The following is a 9,078-nucleotide window of genomic DNA, read 5'->3' as shown; positions in this document are numbered from 1 at the left end:
GTCTTGGGGGATTGCACATTTCTAAGAATTTGTCCATTTCTTCTTCATTGTCTATTTTACTGGCATATACTTGTTCATAGTAGTCTCGTAGAATCCTTTGTATTTCTGTGGTGTTGGTTTTAAATTCTCCTTTTTCATTTCTGATTTTATTGATTTGGGCCCTCTCCCTTTTTTTCTTGAGGAGTCTGGGTAAAGGTTTATCAATTTTGTTTACCTTTTCAAAGAACCAGCTTGTAGTTTCATTGATCTTTACTTTTGTTTTTTTAGACTCTATTTCATTTATTTCTGCTCTGATCTTTATGATTTCTTTCATTCTACTAACTTTAGGCTTTGTTTGTTCTTCTTTTTTTTAAATTCCTTTAGATGTAAGGTTAGGTTGTTTATTTGAGATTTTTCTTGTTTCCTGAGGTAAACTTGTATCACTATAAACTTCCCTCTTAGAACTGTTTTTGCTGCGTCCCACAGATTTTGGATCTTTGTGTTTTTGTTTTCATTTGTCTCCAGATATTTTCTGATTTCCTCTTTGATTTCTTTAGTGACACATTGGTTGTTTAATAGCATATTGCTGATAAAAGCAATCCAAATTGGAAAGGAAGAAGTAAAACTGTCACTGTTTGCAGATGACAGGATACTATACATAGAAAATCCTAAAGACGCCACCAGAAAAGTACTAGAGCATATCAATGAATTTGATTAAGTCGCAGGATACAAAATTAATACCCAGACATCTGTTGCATTTCTATACACCAACAATGAACTACCAGAAAGAGAAATTAAAGAAACAATCCCATATACCATCACATCAAAAAGAATAAAATACATAGGAATATATCTAAGGAGGTAAAAGACCTGTACTCAGAAAAATATAAGACAGTGATGAAAGAAATCGAAGATGATACAAACTGTTGGAAGATATACCATGTTCATGGACTGGAAGAATTAATATTATTAAGATGACCACACTACCCAAGGCAATCTACAGATTCAATGCAATCCCTATCAAAATACCACTGGCGTTTTTCAAAAAACTAGAACAAATAATTTTTAAAGTTGTATGGAAATACAAAAGACCCTGAATAGCCTAAACAATCTTGAGAAAGAAGAACAGAGCTGGAGGAATCATGCGCCCTGACTTCAGACTATACTACAAAGCTACAGTCATCAAAACAGTATGGCACTGCCACAAAAACAGACACATAGATCAATGGAAGAGGATATAAAGCCCAGAAATAAACCCAGGCTCCTATGGTCCATTGATCTACAACAAAGGAGGCAAGAATCTACCAATACAATGGAGAAAAGACAGTCTCTTCAATAAGTGGTGCTGGGAAAACTGGACAGCTACATGTAAAAGAATGCAATTAGAACATTCTCTAACACCATATACAAAGATAAATTCAAAATGGATCCAAGATCTAAATGTAAGACCAGATACTATAAAACTCCTAGAGGAAAACACAGGCAGAATACTGTTTGACATAAATTATAGCAATATTTTTTTGGATATGTTTCCCAAAGCAAAGTAAATAAAAGCAAAAATAAACAAATGGAACTGAATTAAACTTAAAAGCTTTTGCACAGCAAAGGAAACCATCGGCAAAACAAAAAGACAACCTACTGAATGAGAGAAAATATTTTCTGATGATATGACTGATAAAGGGTTAATATCCAAAATATATAAGCAGCTCATACAACTCAACATCAAAAAAACAAACAACTCTAGTTTTAAAATGGGCAGAAGACCTGAATAGACATTTTTCCAAAGAGGAAATGCAGATGGCCAAGAGTCATATGAAAAGATGCTCGACACAGTTAATCATCAGGGAAATGAAAATCAAAACCACAATGAGGTATCACCTCACATCTGTCAGAATGGCTACCATCAAAAAGAACACAAATAACAAATGTTGGCGAGGATGTGGAGAAAAGGGAAGCCTCTGTTGGTAGGTGTGCACTGTTGGTAGGAATGTAAATTGGTGCAACTACTGTGGAAAACAGTATGGAGGTTTCTCAAGAAACTAAAAATAGAACTACCATATGACCCAGCAATTCCACTCCTGGGTATATATCTGAAAAAACTGAAAACACTGATTCGAAAAGATACATGCACCCCAATGTTCATAGCAGTGTTATATACAATTGCCAAGATATGGAAGCAACCTAAATGTCCATCAACAGGAGAATGGATAAAGAAGATGTGGCATATATACAATGGAATGTTACTCAGCCATAAAAAAGAATGAAATTTTGCCATGTGCAACAACATGAATGTACATGGAGGGCATTATGCTAAGTGACATAAGTCAGAGAAAGATAAATACTGTATGATATCACTTATATGTGGAATCTAAGAAATAAAAGAAACTAGTGAATATAACAAAAAAGAAACAGACTCACAGAAATAGAGAACAAACTAGTGGTTACCAGTGGGGAGAGGGAAGGGGGAAGGGGCCATATGGGGGTGGGGGATTGGGAGGTACAAGCTATTATGTATGAAATAAATAAGCTACAAGGATGTACTGTACAGCAGAGAATATAATCAGTATTTTGTAGTAACTATAAATGGAATATAATCTTTAAATTTGTGATCACTATGTTGTATACCTGTAACTTACATAATATTGTACATCAACTATACTTCAATTAAAAAATTGAAGGAAAAAATAGAAAAAACTAAAAGAAAATCATTAGCCGTTTGAATGATCTTAATGTACGTAAATCAATATCTAAGTGACAAACTTATTCCAAAATATACCTAGCGTACAACCGCTGGATGCTAAATGAATCTTTCTAAATAAAATAATAAATTGGCTGCCACCAAGAACATACAAATTTTTTAAATTACTTTTTAAATTTTTTAAATAAAAAAAATGAAACCCTATACCTGATTTAAGCTGTTTAACAGAGTAATAGTATTAATAGCTAACATTTAAATAGCACAGGCACTACATGTTTTGCATTCTTTTGCAAAGAACACTATTATCATTTCCTTTTTCCGGCTGAGGAAACTGAGGCTCAGAGAGGTTTAATAACTTGTCCAAAGTCACACAGCGAGTAAAATGGCAGATCTGTGGTTGATCCCAAGCAGTCTGTTTCCTGAGTCTGTGCCTTTAACTGGCATAAGACAGAGACAAAACCATATGTAAATATGCAAGGTCATTTCTTAATGATTTGGTATCTGAAAGTTACAGCTATGAGACATCCAGCATGCTCCCTGGTTTCTCTTGGGTTTCCTAACTTCATACAATTTCATCAAGCAATAAAGTGCGAGGGTGGATGTGGTGGTGAAGATGTGCTAGCTGTCAAGTGGTTCCATCGTGTTGCTTGCTATCAACTCTCTGAGAGGGATTTGTTGAGGGAGATGGATGGTGTGAAACCTCTACCTAAAAACAGGTTTGTCAGTTGACAAGGTTCTTATAATTTCTGCTTTCCCTCTCCACCAAGACCACCACCAAGAGAAAGCTATTTATAAGGTTGTTTATCCCATATTCTATTGTACAAGAGGCATTTTTTTATACCGCATTTCTAGCACAGTTCTGTACACTCTACAAACAGCGAATGCTCAACAGAAGTATAGGTGAGGAGGAGGAGGAGGCTCAGACATACCTAGCAAGCTCTCAGAAGGGGGGTGGTGTGGCTGACTCATTAAAAGCAGAACTTCAGAGTCAGATTAGACCTGGGTTCAAATTCTGTTGCCACCATTTACAAGTCGTGGGTCTTTGGGCAAGTTAGTTAATCTCCTGGTGTCAAATAGAGATAAGAGGGCATTGTGAAGATTAAATGATACGATTCTTGTCAAGAACTTGGCAAGAGCTGCTACTCTCTATCACCATCATCATCTCAACTTATCAATAAAAAGTTTAGAAACTATGACTTCATCACATTCTAAATTATCCGTAGACTTCAATGTCATCCAAAGCAAAGAAATAGGAGATCTCTGCCATGGAAGACAGAACTAAGAGTCCAAAATTCTTGGTGACAAACCTTTCTTGTGGTCTTGATAGTGTAAAATCAGTACAAGATGGTGGCCTCAGGTGGTCAAATGGAATCAAGATTGGTAATACCATCTGGAGTTACCTAATGATCCTTGTCATTTCCTGAGAAATTACCCCCAAATACTGTTGTGACTTAGAGATGTGATCCTTTCCCAACTCAGCATGGCCACAGCCATCGATTGTCAATGCTTGAGGACAACAGAAAGCAGGCCTGGGTCTATTCTGACTATTCATTATTGCCCCCCGCAGCCGTAATTACCCCACATGACAGGCTTCTCTTCTTCCAACAGACAGGATTAATATGTGCAGCCTTAGATAATAATTTGAAGTCTGCAACAATTAAACAGAGTCATGTTGAAAAAAGCCAAGGAACAGAGTTTGTTAAATAAAAACAAGTGAAACTAAAGGAAAGGTCATCGTTCTTGTATTCCTGTAACAAATACAATCTAACGATAATCTGTATCTGCGAGAATCCCTGTGTTTTTTAGGTTGTAATTAAATTTCTCCTTGAACAATCATCTTGCATACTTTCCTTAGGGGAAACTGTTTACATTTCATCATATCTTTGAAAATGTAATCGATCTCTATTTTAATCAAGCTTTCCTATTTGGATCATTCCTTTAAAAGGCTGATGAACACGTCTGTTTTTAAAAATACAACTCAGTAGTGAATTCGACTGGTATCAGAGGTACCGTAAGTCAGTGCAGTTTTAGAGATAGTTTTGTTAATGAATGGCTATGATGCCCAAAGTACCTGTGGCAGATTGATGTAGCAATGGCTGCCAATTTGTTCAAGTCTCTCTGTATCCATACCCTTGGGTAGTCTCCTTCTACTCTGACTCTAGACTTGGCCATGTGATTGTCTGATCGACAGCACAATAACAAATGTGATGCTAGCAAAGATTTGAAAAGCACGTGCACATTGGGGCTATCCCTCTCTTGCTATTCTTAGGACTCTTGTTATAGCTGCCACGTGAACAAGCCCATCTAGGGCTGCCTGATGAATAAGAGAAAACCATGGCTGGAACTCAAATGGCTGACTCAGCTAACAGCCAGCCAATATCCTAGCTGACCCAGCAGCTGCCTGCAGACACATGTGAGTGACACCTAGTTGAGACCAGCAGAAGGCTCATCCATCTGAGCCCAGTCCAAATTTCCAGAGCACAAAACTGTGGTTGTTGTTTTAAGCCACTAGGTGTCTGTGGGGTGGTTTGTTACACAGTGAAAGCTAACTGCCCCAGTATCCCAGTGAGAGCAGGGATGTAGCACCAGCATTGGGGCAGAAGTTGGATTCCATCAGAATGATTTTGTTTATAAACAGCTGTGATGGACATCAACATAAAAACAACAAGTGAGCAAACACCAGTTGGTCCATCCATCCACAGACACACAGTTACATCACGGTGACTATGAAAACTGGAGCAAACATAACTACAGAGGAGGGGGATGGGGATGGGCTAACCCCTTCAGCGTTTGGGATCTGACACTTGAAATTATGAGGATTTTAGCAATAGTGAGAGCCTCCAGTTCAGCGTCACCTAAAACTTCATTTGTTTGCTATTTTGCATTTCACGCTTTGCATAAAGCTCCTGCTCCTGAAGCCTTTGGTTGGATCAGGTCAACTGGCTCATGAAACTGAAACCTGACCTATGATTTTTTTCCATCTACTTTTCCTAAGTATATGCTCTGTAAAATCTCCCTTAGGAAAAGGGTTCCATGGTCATATAAATTATTGTATACTCTTGATCCTTCTTGGAATTTCACAATGTACCTTGGCATATTAAAGACCTGTTTGTCTTCATTTATTCCAGTGCTGAGATGTATTTGACCATAGAATCCTTTTTGTGAGTAACATATATTAAGACCTCATTACGCAATGTTTCTCAGAAAACACTTTGAGAAAGTTTTTTTTAAAACTTTCTTACAGTGAAATACAGCACACATATGGAGAAGTACATGAAACACAAACATGCAGCATAATGAATTACTGTACACCAAATACTCTTTTAACTACCATCCTGCTCAAGAAGTAGATCATTGTCAACACCTCCACTAGACCTCTGTGCATTCCTGGGCCATTACAATTTCCTCCTTCCTCTCTAGAGGGAACGATTTCCTGGACTTTATGGTAATAACTTCCTTGCAGTGTTTTATTCTTTTGCCACCTAGTATATATACCTAAATGATAGACTTGTTTTGTCTATTTTTGAAAGCTATAAAAATGGAATTACACAGTATGCATTGGAGGGGCAGAGGGTGTAAGTATCTTCAACTTCAACAGATGTCAAACTCTTTCCCAAATTGAGGGAAAGGGTACCAACTGACACTCCTATCATCACTGTATGAGAGTTCCAGTTGCTCCACATCTTAGCTTATAGTTGGTAATGTCAGATGTTTTCATTTTTGCCAATCTACTCAATGGGCAGTGGAGTTGTGAATTTGCATTTCCCTGTTCAGTAAGGAGGTTGAGCACATTTCATTATGTTTACCGGTCATTGTATAGCCTCTTTTGTGCAGCTCATGTTCAAGCCTTTTGCTCATTTCTTTACAGAGTTTCTATGTCTTTCTTAATGCATAGGAGTTCTTTATCTATCCTAGACAGAAGTCCTTTGTTGGGTACAGGAGTTGCAAATGTATTCTCTTGCTCTTCAGCTTGTTTTTTCTCTTTCCTAATGGGGTCTTTTGTTGAACAAAAGTTCTTCATTTAAACATAATCAAATGTATCAGTTGTTTTCCTTTTAAGCTTAGTGCTTTGTGTGACACCTGTGATAATATCTGTCTCTATGTCCAGCGGTATTCCAAGGAGCTAGACTTGAAATGGTCAAGTCATTGGTCACTGGTAGTGGTCAAAGCCAAAAACTGTAGGCTGGAGAAGAAAAGGGGAGTGGGTGGGAAGGGTAAGGGTAGAAGGCCAGAGGAGGAACAAGAGGGGTTGTCAAGAAGGCAACAGGAGCCCTTCTGGTGGATGGAGGGTATGATTGCAAGTGGACTGAATGTCACTTTCACCATACAGCTCTTTATGCATGGAAAGGAAGTTGGTAGCATCATCAGAAAGAACAGAGAATCAGTTAAGAAGATGTGTGGGGAGAGTGGTGTACATATCAACATCTCCAAAGGGAACTGTGCTGAGAGAATTGTCACTTTGGCTGGACCCATCAATGCCATCTTTAAAGCCTTTGCTATGATCATGGATGCACTGGAAGAGGACATCAGCACAATAGCACAGCTGCCAGCAGACCCTGGTCACCCTGAGCCTGGTGGTCCTTGCTAGCAGTGTGGCTCTCTCATTGGGAAAGGAGGTTTCGAGATCAAGGAAATATGACGAGAGAGTACAGGGGCTCAGGGCCAGGTGGCAGAGAATAAGCCTCCCGACTCAACTGAGCAGGTCATTATAACTGGTGGCATTGGGCAAGCCATCATTGAGTGTGTGCAACAAGCCTGTCCAGTCATGTTGGAGTCACCCTGACCCCATAAGCCATCCAGCTCTCTGGTCATCTTTGCAGGTGGTCAGGACACGTACCACACAGGCAGCAACGGTGTGGGCTTTCCTCACCCCCACTCCCCACCCATCCACGTGCCTCAACCATGAACTGGAGGAACTCTCTCTGGAGGCCGGCAATGCAACAGTCTTGTTTTCCTATGATGCATGGCAACCCTGGATTCAGTGACATTGAATCCACTCTCCAGAGATGAAAGGCTATTGGGCAGGTTTGGATGTATCTACTGAGGCTACTCATGAACTCACCATTTCAAGCATTTTAATTGGCTGCACAATGGGGCATTAGGGTGCCCAAATCAATAAGAGCCACCAGACGTCTGGGGCATAGTTCATCGTTGCAAACCCAGTGGAAGGATCTACTGTTAGGCCGGTTACCATCATTGGATCTGCTGCCAGCGTTAGCCTGGTTCCAAATCAAATTGTCTGGCTGTCCTCAGAGACAGGTGGCACGGGGAGCCGCTAAAACAATGCAGTTCCATCTACAATCCTTTCTGGCTGTTCACCACTCTTGATCCATCTGTGTCGTTTCTGAACAGTCAGCAATTCCAGGTTTTAAATAGTCTGTAAGTTTCCATTTCTTTACACTTTACATCCACTTGTGATTTTTAAATTATTCGAATTCCTTTCTCCATTCAGCTGTTAGAGCTGAGTTCCATATTTAGTTTTATAAGCTTCTCCCTGTTTTGTTTTACTTTGGGGTTTTGTGCTCATGGATTTTTTTGTTTGTCACAGAACTAGAAGACTAGAATATTAATACAATGCAGTTTAGTCCATGATGTCAGAAAGTTCTCAAAAACTAATTAAAAGATGGACTGGCTATCTGTTTGCTCTATTCTCCCATGACAAAAGCTTCAAGGACAAGAACATTATGTTCTCTTGGTAGTGACTGTGGAGCAGCCTTTTGGAGGTCAAAGAACGCCCATCTATTGGTTTACTCCTATACGCTAAGCATTGTACTGAGCCGTGGACCTACATTACGCCCTTAATTCTCTCAGCAATTCCGGAGGGAGGTATTTTTTGCCCTCAAAATAAGTGGGCAAATGAAGATTCACTGAGGCAAAATCACTTCAGCAAGGTCACACAGGTCAAACAGCCAGTCAATGGCAAAGGCGGGATTTGAACTCCAGATTGAATCTCACCCCAAAGTTCGCGGCTTTCCCACTGCAACATGCCACCCTCCAGTCAGAGCAGGGGACATGGCGAAGTGCTTCTGTGAAAAGGAATTATAAAGTGTCGCCTTTGCTGCAGGATAATTGGTGAGGAAAAATCTTTCTACTGACTCTCTGTCTTGGTGTGGGTTACCCTAGAAGCAGGACCTAAGACAAGGATTTGAGTGCAAATCGTTTCTTTGTGTGGTGATTCCAGGAAACAGCCGTAGAGGAAGTGAGACAGGAAGAAGAGGCAGCCAATAAAGGGAACGTTATCAAACACTGGGGTCACTGGAGCGCAGTCCTGCTGGGGAACTCCCAGAGCCCCCGGTTGCCCTCTCCCTTAGAGTTACCCATCGTTGCTCCAATGGAGGGGTTAGGCGGCTGGGTTTTTATCCACCAATTCACACCCATCATTACACGAGGGCGGCCATGGA

General features: G+C 39.8%; 1 pseudogene; it reads left to right on the top strand.

Annotated features, from left to right (window-relative positions):
• Window positions 1-6,959: 6,959 nt before the first annotated feature.
• On the top strand, window positions 6,960-7,956 carry LOC118888948 (annotated as a pseudogene).
• The last annotated feature ends 1,122 nt before the right edge of the window (window positions 7,957-9,078 follow it).

The sequence above is a fragment of the Balaenoptera musculus genome, chromosome X (genome assembly GCF_009873245.2).
Source record: "Balaenoptera musculus isolate JJ_BM4_2016_0621 chromosome X, mBalMus1.pri.v3, whole genome shotgun sequence".
Classification (NCBI taxonomy): Eukaryota; Metazoa; Chordata; class Mammalia; order Artiodactyla; family Balaenopteridae; genus Balaenoptera; species Balaenoptera musculus.
This window is presented reverse-complemented; position numbering and strand designations above follow the sequence as displayed.